The sequence below is a fragment of the Poeciliopsis prolifica genome, unplaced genomic scaffold (assembly GCF_027474105.1).
Source record: "Poeciliopsis prolifica strain line A6 unplaced genomic scaffold, Auburn_PproV2 SCAFFOLD063, whole genome shotgun sequence".
Taxonomy (NCBI): Eukaryota; Metazoa; Chordata; class Actinopteri; order Cyprinodontiformes; family Poeciliidae; genus Poeciliopsis; species Poeciliopsis prolifica.
The window spans coordinates 59692-72089 of record NW_026562438.1 but is presented as its reverse complement, the minus strand read 5'-3'; the positions used below and the strand labels follow the sequence as shown (position 1 = coordinate 72089).

At 36.9% G+C, this 12398-nt stretch overlaps 1 pseudogene; it reads left to right on the top strand.

Annotated features, from left to right (window-relative positions):
• Positions 1–12398, top strand: part of LOC129351042 (multiple epidermal growth factor-like domains protein 10) — a 52993-nt pseudogene that overhangs the window by 28294 nt on the left and 12301 nt on the right.

The window sequence follows — 12398 nt, the reverse complement described above, 5'->3', positions numbered from 1 at the left end:
CTCAGAAATTTTCTCAGAAAAACAAGAAAATTTCAGAGCAACAAAAGTGAAAAAACTGCTGGAGTAATTTTTGAGATCGTCAGAAATTGTCTAAATAAAAAAAATTCTGGAATTTCAAAAGTCAGAAATGTTTGACTTTTGAACTTCCTCATTTTTTATTCATCAGTAAGCAGCAAACCAATTAATCACAGAGTAAATTAAAACAAACTCCATAATTTCCATATGCATGATTTATCGTTTTTCTCTTTCAAAAACTAGATGAATAAAGTCTTCAGTCTGGTTCTTTGGTCTCCTTTCAATAAATGATCATTGAATGAAATAATTCAACTTATTTAACCTTTTTGTTGTTTTGTTAAAATGTCTTCCAATTCCAGTGTTAAATGTTCATTACAATTTAATGTTTATTAATATTTGAGACTGCATTATTATTATGTCATTATTTGGAAATGGTTCTGAAACGACAATATTATTGTTTATTGCGATACTTCAGTCCGGTATCGTTTGTTGTCGTGACGGGTCGATGCGTCTGGTCAATTTGGTTCTTCATTCAGTGAAGTTACTCAGTTCATAGAGGATTCAAAATCTTTACTCAGAAAAAAATAGTGATAATTTATAATTAGGTTACCAAAGTAAAAGCAAAAAGCAAAAACAATTGAAGTGCATTTTTTTCAAAAAGTTACTCAAGCAAATGTGAGTGAAAGTAGCTTGTTACTGCCAAACCACTGCTGAGTCAACGTTTCATCCAACTTGTAGAAAGACTGCAGAAAGTTGTAACTTTTCCAGGGATTATCTTTGTTTAAATTGATCATTGAGGGACATTAATGTTTCATTTTGCAGCCTGAAAACAAAGCCGGATCTGTTAAAACCATGAAACCTTTTTTCACCTCGTACTGTCCAGAGCGGAGCGGTTTTGCAGTCGTCTCTGAGCGTCTCTGTTTCATTCGCCCCGCAGGACCATGCAGGCTTTGAGCTCCTCTGCAGTCCTGCAGCTTTTTGGCTTCCTGATTGGACTGAGCAGCTCCCTGGACCCAGAGACCCCAACGTGTGCAGCCTGTGGGAGAGGTGAGGCCAAACGCACCGGCATGTTTACGCTCGCTCTGCACGGCTGCTGGTTTTACCATTACTCAGCTGCATGTTTCCAACGGGAGTTTGATCATTTATCTCTAATGAACTCTCAGTCTTTGACCTTGAAAAGTCCTCCCTTACGTCTCCCTAATCACCAGCTCTCTACACTGAACTCACATTTTAATTTCTTTCTTGAAAGTTTCTGAGGTTAATCTAAGAATTTCTGTTTTCTAGCAATTATTTGACTCTTGAAACTGAAATTTTACTGAAAAATTTTACATTTCTGAGGTTTAAAGTCAAATGTTTTAAAATTTTTCAAAATTTTCAAGTTGTACATTGATAAAAAAGAGGAGTAAGTTTCGACTGAAATGCTTTAATATAAATATTTTCTAAGAAACAAGAAAAATCAAAAAATATTTAACTTTCAAAACTGAATTTCAAAAAATACAGAAAATATATATTTTTTTAATCTAGACCTTTAAAACTCAGATTTGAAAGTAAAAAAATGAAATTTTTAGAATGTCAGAAATTAAAAAAAAAACACGCAAATTTCTGAGTTTGAAAAGTTTAAAGTTTGCTAGAAAAAATTGTTGAGAAAAGTTCAGCTTAATCTGAGAAATTTTTCAGAAAAAAAACAACTAAGAAATGAATGAGTTTCAAAGTGAAAGGTTTTTTACCTTTGAACTCAGAGAAGGTAAAAAAACAGAAATGTCAAAGTTTTAGTGCCTCTCTAAATCAATTTTCAAAACTCTAAATTTAATTTTCCCCCAAAAAATTTTCAAGCAAATGTTCAACTTTTTGAAATCTAGAAAGAAAAAAAAAAGAAAAAAGAGGACTTTTCTGCCAAGAACCGTCAGTAATTTTGAATTTAACATAAGAAATTTTCTTGAGAAAGAAAGAAAATTTCAGAACTTCAAAACTCAGAAATTTGCAAGAAAAAATTCAGAAATTTTTTGGATTATTTTTGGAAACTTGTTCCTTTTGTTCTATAATGGCCCTGATATGCTGTCAATTTATAAAAATATTCTCATATCATGTTAGAGGCAGGTTTATTATTGATTACTGGACGGTTATTGAATTATTCCTTTTAAAGCCACAAATGAGGATCATCAGAATCATTTGGTGGATCATTTGGTGGATCATCTGGGGATCCTGTCAGACTTTTTGCCCCTAATTTAACCAACAGATGTGGATCCATTTTCCCGTTGAAGTGAATATTTTCCGGTTGAGGTCGAGGCGTGACTACTGGATCACCAGAATCAGGACAACAGTGAATCTTTTGGGACATAAACGTCTGAACCTGCAGTCTGTTCACCAGTTTGAACATTTTGGAAAAATATCAGCATCTGCATTATTTATTATCTCTCTGCAAGGCGCAGCAGGGGATTAAATGGCAGACTTTTCCTCCTCACAGCTCCTCAGAAAACCCCGCTGCTTCTTTAATCACATTTTCTGCTTTTCAGCTACACCACCTCAGTGAAGGAGTCCTACTCTCACCCCTACGACCATGTGACGGAGGAGCCGTGCTCGGACCCCCGGACGTCTTACAGATGCTCCCGTCACAGGTTCTGCCTCGCCTCCTGACCGCCGGCCTTTTTGTCCAAGCTTCCTGTCTGACTGACTGTGTGAATGTTTCAGGATCACCTATAAAACGGCGTACAGGCAGGCGGTGAAGACCGAGTACCGCAGGCGGTACCACTGCTGTCCAGGCTACTATGAGAGCCAAGGCCGATGTGTTCGTGAGTGGAGCTTTCATTCTTCTTCATGTAACGCCAACTTAAAAATAAAATCTCAGATTTCTTTCACACCAGATTTTAAGTCCCCCTCCCCCACTTGTTTCTTTTCTTGCAATAAATAAATTACAAGAGACAGGAAACAATCAGTGCAGAGCTCTGTCAAACTGTAATGTCCCAGCAGTTCATGAGCTAAAAGCTCACATGCAGAAAGAAAACAGACCCATAAAAGCTAAAATGCTAATGTTGACATTAATTATGTCAAAGGCATTCTGGCTATCACTGGCATGTTGACCAACAATCACTCTGCATTCAGTCTGTTCACTTTATCTTTTAGGTCAAAACTAGCTGAAAAGCTAATGTCATCTAAAATGCTGTCAATAGAAACCCCTGTAAGAGAGTTCAAGACGGGTTTCACGACCTCTCACACTCTCTCTTCAAAGTTATTTTCTATTTCCCTTGTCGACTGTTGGACTCATGCTGGTATTTAGCCTTAGATGGAGTTTTCCTTTTGGGTTGAAGGTAGGCAAACATGTTGAATAACTTTAATTCATGCTATGAAGTCATGCTAAAAGGATTAGTTTTAATATAAAAGCTAATCCCAACATGATCTCATTTTAGCTCAGACGCTAACATTAGCATGACGCCTACATGCTAATGTGTGTTAGTACTGACCTACACTAACATATTTTCAGTATAAAAAAGCATGCTAAAGCTAATATTGGTGTAAATGCCATCAGTCAGATGCTGCTAACAGTAACTCTTTTTCTTCACGGCTGGGCTGTGTGGCTTGAAAATAAAATCTCATCCTTTTTAACACTCGATCCGATTTCAATGGATTTTTTTCACCTTCTTTTTTCTAAAACATAAATTGCAAATGACAGAAAATAATAGATGCAGAAAACTGCTTGAAAAGCTAAACTGTAAGGTCACAGCAGTTATAAGCGGAAATTAGCTAAAAAGCTAATTCTGTCAAAGCTATTGACAGAATTATTCTGTCAATAGCATGTGGGCTATCACTCTGAATTTAGTCTGTTCACTTTAGCTTTTAGGTCAAGATTAGCTGAATAGCCAATGTTAGCTACTATGCTAACATGTCTTCTATCACCAGCATGTTGCATAACCTTAACACTTGGCTTTAAGTAAATTAGGATTAGCGTTTATATCAAAATTAGCTGGTTGTGGTATTCTTTCTACATCTCAGCCTAACTTGATCTCAAGTTGTTGTTCGTTTTGGCGTGTAACAAAAAGTCATATTTAAGCACAACTATATCAAAGTTCCTTGCACAGATTTCTAAATTAGCACCAAAAACCTGTGATTTTAATTGCACATTACCCAAAAGCAATTGTGAAATTCTGGATGGACTGATGTTTATTTGTTTGTATCAATTCCTCTTCATGAAACTGCTCCTGCTATGTCAGATTAGGTTACTATTTAATCTCAAAAAGCAATAACTTTAACTCCATACAAGCTACAAAAGCGGTCTCCAGTGTTTTTTAAGTATTGTAAATATTTTTCATCTCAGCGGGAAACAGATTGTTTTCCTTTCTGTCATGTGATCGGGTACAAGAACAAATTATTCCCTCCTTCTGAACTTATTCCCAAATGGGTTCTAATAATAGTTTTGAACATTTTCCACTTTGTCATCAGAGCAGCTTTTTTGATTTCACTGCTAATGGATGAGAATTATTCTGTGACCTGAATCTGGATGTTGATGAATCTGTTGGAAAACACTCAACACTGCAGCAATTAGCTGGAACAGAAAACTGCCAATGGCTGCTGTGGTTTTTCATTGAAACATCTCATTTTCATAGAAAGCTGCTTCTTTTTCCCCCCACTGGGAAACTGGAGTAGTTTGTGGGACATAAATAAGCCAAATTATGGGTTTGATTTCACCAAAGCTTCAGAAATTCAAACTAAAACATATCAAATGAGCTTGGCTTTCTTTACACGTAAATCACCCAGATTTTGTCAGCTAAGCATCTTTGAGAGTTTATGGACTGAAGCTTCAATGCTGGCAAAGCTCAGGTTTTGATTCAGGACTTTTTCAAAGCAGAGAGCTTTTCTTCCAGGGGCGTAGCCAAAGGGGGGTTAAAGAGGCACAACTCCCACACAGACATTTTTTCTACAGGTTTTCTACAGATTAGCTTTGGCAGAAGATTCTTTAGAGAATGGAAAAAAAATCAAAAAGAGTCTTCCAATAGAACGAGCAATTTCAAGGAATTACTGACTTAAAATAAGTTCCTATATCTTACTGAAAAGTTATTTTTTAAGTTAGTTTTATTTTGATAAAACTAACAAACAAGCTCTCATAAACATGTGAATTTATGAGAGCATTAGCGCCATTGTAGATAGAAAAAAAGTACATTTCTACTAAAAGAAAATTCATTAATTGTGAGAATCTCAGAAATTCTCTAGAGAAAAATTTCTGAGTTTGAAAAGTTGGAAATCTGCGACTAAAAACTCAAAGATTTTGAAATTAATTCTCAGAAATATTCTAGAAAAAACAAGAAAATATTTGCCTAAAAACTACAAAAATAATTGTTAAGATTGATCTCAGAAATCGTCTTGACAAAAACTTTGAAAAGCTGAAAATTTTCTGGAAAAAAAACTTTAAAGATTTTGAGATGACTCTCAGAAATATTCTAAAAAACCTGAAAATTTCTGGATTTAAAAAGTCGAACATTTTCCAAAGATTAGACAAAAGTCACAATGAGATAAATGTAAACTAATGAAAAATCCAAAACTATTAAAACTCTGCTTCTGCATTCGTTCAGTCCTTTCATAGCATGATGCTGCCACCACCATGTCTCCTCATGCCAATCAGATCAGCTTGTGTAAACCAGTGAAACCAGTGAAATCTCCGTGTGGAAACGTGATTTGAGAGGAGCTGGACGGTAATAACAAGGTTTCCCTGCTCTGCAGTGGAAAACGCTGAGAGGATAAACGCTTGTCGCTCAGCAGAGACGGTCTGGGCTGCAGTTTCTCCCCGACTCCTTTTGTCGTCAAACATAAACGCTTTGAATGAGGAGTCAGGTGGGAGCTGATTTTCAGTTTGCAACATGTCATCTTCTCCAGAAAGCAGCACTTTTAATTATTCCAAACATGTCTAATTACATACAATCATAGTTCCCTCTTTGGTCTGATGACCCGTCACGCAGATCTGCCTCGTTTCCACACGCTGTCGAGCAAAAAGGGGAAAAAATCAGAGAAATTGTTGTTTTTTTTTGACGAGTTCTGCAAAAAACCAAATACAGATCTGTGGTGAATAATCATCTGCTGGTCATAACTTGGTGGTTTGTGAAGAAGCTTTATGTCACTTTCAGCTGGTCAGAAACTTTGAGAGTTTTGTTTTATTCACAAAGATGATTCAGAAAGAGATAAAATGTCAAAGTTTATTTATAAAACACATTTACAACAACTTCGGCTGACGACAGCACTTCACAACAATCACAGGTAGATAAATGATAAAATATATTGTCGGTGATATTTTTATAGAGGTAACTAAAATAGATATCATCACCCAGCTCTACTCAGCATTAAACAATTATTCTGCTTCTGAATATGAGAACTGGCTGCATGTCGGCTCTTTGCTGTCAAATATCTGGGAATTTATCAGAAAAATACACAACGTTGTTATTTTGCTCTGAGAAAATGTTTGACAAAATCTCTCATCACCATTGTTTTTCCTCTAAATTAAAAAAACCTGCAGGTTTAAAATGAAGTTGAGTAGCTTGACGTTGCTGACATTTTCAAGTGAACAGAGAACGCTAGCCCAACCTGTGGCTCAAAACAATAAAGAACCAACAAAACACATTTTTAAATCAGCTTTTATTTTATAACAAAATAATGGCAACATTTTTCTACAACAGACTGACATTAAAGAATATAATTTTCCCATGGAAGAGAGTTTATCATCCTCTTTTTACAAAAGTTTTCATTTCAAAACAAACAAATTTACTATAAAACATATGTTGTCTTTTCTTTCAAAAGATCAAGTAATATTAGCAGCTCTGACAGTTTTGTTTAGGTGGACTAGAGGGTAAAAATGCATTAAATATTAAAGACCACCGAAGGAGCCACTTTTTATAGAAATCTGTCTCCTTGCAGCTCTTGAAAGATAAAAGAAAAGCCTCATGCTGAATTAGAAATACGTTTCCAGTATATTGCTTATTGATGTTTTACAAATGAAATGTATTTCATTGCTAATGCGTCTCTTTGTGATGAACAGCTCTCTGCAGTAAAGAGTGCGTCCACGGCCGCTGCGTCGCTCCGAACCGCTGCCAGTGTGAGAAAGGATGGCGAGGCGACGACTGCTCCAGCTGTGAGAATCGCCTCATTTTCTCTCATAAAGCTTGATATTTATGATTTTCCTCTGCAAAAAGACACATTTTTCACAAGCTGCTTTTCATTCAACATATATCTGCATAATTTGACAATTAGAAAATAAACTCACTTAATGGAAACAAAAATTTATGACAGTTTACTAGAAAAAAGTAAATTTCTACCAAAGAGAAATTTTTAGATAAACTTTAGAAATTTTCTAGGAAAATCGGAAATTTATAAGTATGAAACAATAAAAATTTGCTAGAAAAAACCCCTACATATTTGACAAAACTTTTTTTTTTGAAAAAATAAAAATTTTCAACAAGAAATTTTCGAGTTTTTTCTCACAAATCTGGAAATTTACTCCTAAAAAGACTCGTTTTTGGATAAATAAATAAAAAACTTCTACTATTTTTCTAATGTAATAAAGCCACCATTTTGCAGTTGCAGTGTTTCTGTTAAGCAGAACTAAAATTAGACATGAATAAGTTTTATTTACACAGAAGTCATTAAAAAACTCGCCATGCCATCATCCTCCAACTACTTCCTGTCGTCTTCTTTGTGGTTTCTGGCAGTAGTAACATGTGTTTGTGGAACATGTGAAAGTGTGCAAAGCAATGTTTCCATTGCAGTTTAGAAAAATAAACTAATTTCGATACGGCCAAAGAAACCACATCATCCCTTCATAAAAACTTTTTATCGACAAATGAGTTTTTGTCGAAACTGGTTTGTTTCCATTAAACGAATAAAATTTTAAAATGTCAGATCGTCCAATTATATGATCAATGGAAACGCCACTAATGACAAATTTGTAATGGAAACACAGCTACAGGGTAAAACCGACATAAAGAAGAGGAAATGATTATTAGCTAAGTGGCAGTTTTCTGCATCCATCCTTTCCCAACAGAAGGTTTTTCAGAGGGAGCAGCAGGAGAGCATGACGCCATGCCATGAATCACGCAGCGCTTTCACTCCAGGAAACCGTTCAAGTTATGAAACTTTCTTTAATTCACTCCTCTGCTCAGAATAAACTGTGAAAATGGGCCAGTTTTTACGGTATTGTGGAGGTGAAGCGTCCAGATAAGGCTTCATGTTGAGCGGTTATATAACGGTCAGCTCTAACCCACAGCCACGTTTTCCAAAAGATGATGTTCCTCCTGAAAATGAAGTTTTCCACTACCTTTTCTCCTCAGTCAGCTGGGTCAATAGTACACTGCGTTTCACTTTCCTCTGGTTTTTCTTCTTTTTTTTCCCTCCCATTATTTTGCAAAACTCTCAAATTAGCTGCAGCGTGTAGCGGGAGGATAGGGAAGGGAAATGGAAAATGTGACCCCACTCTCCTTCTCCTCTTACTCTGCCTCCCAACCCCTCACTTATGTTGTCGTTCTGCTTCTCCGTCTCTGTTTTCTCCTCGGCTCTCCTGTAACGTTTTCGGCTGAATATGAGCCGACTTTTCCTGTTGCCTGCGTGTTTGAGTCCTCAGGCTGCGGGAAAGAGGAGAGGGTCCCGATGTTTTCATACGCGGTGAAGATTTAAGACGTAGCCACAATGTGCTCTGCTTTACGAGCAATAAAACGCGTTTTGGAAACGGAGAGATGGTGGAAAGCTTGGTAGTGTCGTCTCTCACCGAACCAACACAGAGGATCGTTTATGGAGCTCATATTCAAAAACAAACCATTTGAGATAAAACCCTGAGGGTATAATTAATTATTAAATGTGTCAGAGAAAATTGATGTGAGTTTTTATGCAAATTGCGCTTTAGATCATCCTTACAAATCCCCCAAATTCAGTTCAGAAGTTCTTTATTTATCTCAAAGGGAAATGAAATGTTCTCATAACTCAGATATTCAACTATCTTCAGAGATTCACTGTGGTTGGTGATGCTGTGGACGTTAACGATCTCCAGTAGCAGTCAGTAGTCCAATAAATACAGAGGCCTCTGACTGAAGACTCATTCTGCATGAGAGTCTCATCTTGACGTGCTAACAGCTCAATATTTGGGCAGCAGAGGCGATACTTTATAGTAACACGTTCTGGATGACATCATCGGTTGGCTTGCACTGCTAACCCGCCTCCTTTGTTTTTGCCACTCCTCTTTAAATTTGTCTGGTTAGAAAACCTGATTTTCTCTTCCTCTGGGATAGAGACGATATAATTGTCCAAACCAGAAAAAAACACGAATAAAAGTAAACAAAAAGAGCAAATTCGGACTAACATAGCAGAGTTACGTCATCATGCTGCCATCATGAGCTGCCTGAGTCTTCAGACCAGTCCTGCTTTGGATCTGCGTCTTTATGGAAAGTTTGACTTAACTAGGATGAAAAGCAATCTCCCTCATACAGAAGTAAACAGAAAAAAACGAGGAGTACATCAGTGGACTTTTGCATCATGCTTCAAGGTGCGTCTGTGCCTGGCCAGAGTAAATAAACTAAGAAAAGAGGTCAAATATCAAACCAGAATGATGCCAGGAGTTTGTTCAAGGCTACTGGACGGATTCAGATGACACAGCGGAAAACATCGCCAACTAAAACCTTAGTTCACCAAAGCTGAAGCACTGCAGCAACATGTTATTTACCTGGAGCTAATGCTAATGTGCTAACTTCATTTCAACTTGTCTCACCTGTCTCAAGCATCAACTTATAATTTCTATAATGCCTTTAGATTTGTATTCATGTTTATATTTGTTCCTTGCAGTCTGCCTTATTTTGTTTCAGTATGTTTTAATCATCTTTTGGACCTCCAGTGTTTTGCATGAGGAACATTTCCAGATGTAAACAGTAAGGTCTTCATAGGGTTCATATCTAAATATTTAAGACTATATTATATATGAATGTGACACTGTGTGGGTGAGAGAAAGACCAGTTTTATGTTGCATGAATACTAACTGTGGAAAAAGAACAGCTCAAATAAATCCATAAAAATCCCTAAATGAAAAAACACGTCCTCTATTAATAAACCTGCGGCTGCGTCTTCAGTTCCGGTCCGTTTTTTCTCGCGCTGCTTCGGAAGCTGCAGGCCTGCAGAGCCTTCAGCGAATCGCTCAGTGATCTGGGGAATGTCTGTATAAACACAATCTGCTCCAGCTGAGATCCTCATTACTCGAGCTGCCGCGGTGTGAGCCGACCTTTGCGCTGTGCCACACAGAGAACAGGAGAAGTTGTGATTCTTTATAAACAGCAGGAGGCACCGTGCCGTCCTCCACCTCCCTGCTGTAAACACTGCAGCCGTGGTGGGGGTTCGCTTCAGGCCTAATTTGGTTCCATCCTGCACTCTGACGGATCGCCAGCGGAGATTATTGGCTTTTCAACGTCATGGTGGAGCAAACTGAAACCAGATATTTACATCCACCCAAGACAAATATACAACATTTTGTCTGAAGTTTAATCAAAACAAACTTTTCTTATTTTAGCTTAGCAGAGTTGGGTAGTAACTGGTTTACTGAACTGCATTTACTTGAGTAACTTTTTAGAAAAAAATAATATTTATTGTTGTGTTCTTGTTCCACAGGCAGATTATTTCACTAGCAGTGGGCGATATTGCCCAAAAATTATATCACAATATATTTTAAAAAATACCTCAATAATGACATCACAGATGTTATTCCACATTTTCTTTTCTTTTTTGTGGGGATGTGGATTTTTTATATATACAGATCTGGAAAAAGTAAAAGACAACAGTAAAATGAAAATTTTTCTTTTTATTCTATAAACTACTGACAACATGTCCTTAAACTTCCAAGCAAATATTTTGTATTTATTTGTAGAAAATGAAAACCTGTCAAAACAGGTCTAATAAAAACAGTCTGAAATCAGCAAACATATGGAAATAAAAATACTTAAATTAAACACATTGTTATGGTTTGATTAGCATTGGTTTTACAAGATGTTTAAAAAAATCATGTTTTTCTTAAATCACAAATATTATGTGCAAAACTAAGAAATTAGCATCTTATGGTACAGATTTTTTTTACCACCCACGTTTTTATTCTGGTATTATCTTGAGTGATTTGATGTAGCTCAGCCCCAAAGTAACAAATCATTTTTCCTGTTTTGAGTGAAATAATCTGCCAAAGGACCAAGAACGTTTGTCAATATTAAAACAACCTCCTCTGTTTTGCTGAAAAGTTGCTAGTAAGCTGTTTTTTTTTCAAGTGCACAAGAAACTAGACCAGACGTTCTTGCTAAGATCTCGTGTTTTTACAGTGTAGCTGCAGATGACAAGGTGATGAGAACTCAAATGACCTGCAGCTCAGACTGTCGACTGTCTGTTGCTCCCAAAACGAAGGATTGTTCAGCTTGAAATCTGTGGAATCGTTCTTGTCGCCCCTCCACGGGTTTCGTCAGCGTTACTGGAGATCATGTGTTCTCAGTGAAAACGCAAAGCCGTTGAAGTAACTGAGCAGAAATCTGAAGAATGCAGCTCTGACCAATCTGAGGACTTTTCATCATGAACTGAAATCCAAAACTTGTGTGAAACTCTGCGAGGAAGCAAACTCCTCCAGAGCCAATCGGTGATAGTCACCGCCAGGAGCTGGTCTTTACTGAAACCTCGTGTGTGTTTCAGTTGGTAACCTGACACCGCAGAGACTCTAATCCTCCTGTTTCTGCTACAAGAGCAGCAGACGCCAAGTCCGTCAATGCTTTTCTGAAACGAATCTGATGCTTGTCTGACATGAGGTCATAAACTCCTGCTGGGCAAGGCAGACTGTGACTGAGAAGAATTTAAAAAAACATTCAAATGACCAAGAAATCCCTGCAGGAAAGATACAAAGATAACACAGATCTTCAAGTTATTAGATTTTAACATGGGAGAACAACAAAGGCTTATGAAATGACTAAAGCTGCAGTTTGTAATTTTGTTTTATACATACTTGTTAAAACCGTAGCATATTGTGACAGTTTGTTATGAGACAGATAATCCATGGAAAGATCGATCTCCTCCATCTCCTCTGAGCTGATATTGCTGTCTGAAAAAAGCATCAAAATCTGCCAATCAGAGCCAGGAGGAGGGTTTTAGTGCTGTCAATCATCCTCAAGTACTCACTGTTGAATTTGCTGATGGTGGAGAAACAACTTACTGTTCTGGTCAAAGTGTTTATCTGCTATCATTGGTGGCTAAGCTAAGAATCTAGATCATAAAGTTACATACTACAGCTTTAAAGGGATCTATGATGCAAAATTCACATTGTTCTCATTTTTATGTTTCCATTAGATTTTTACAGCTTCTAAAAACAAACCATTAACTTAATGGGTTCAAGTTTTTTGGTGTCTGGA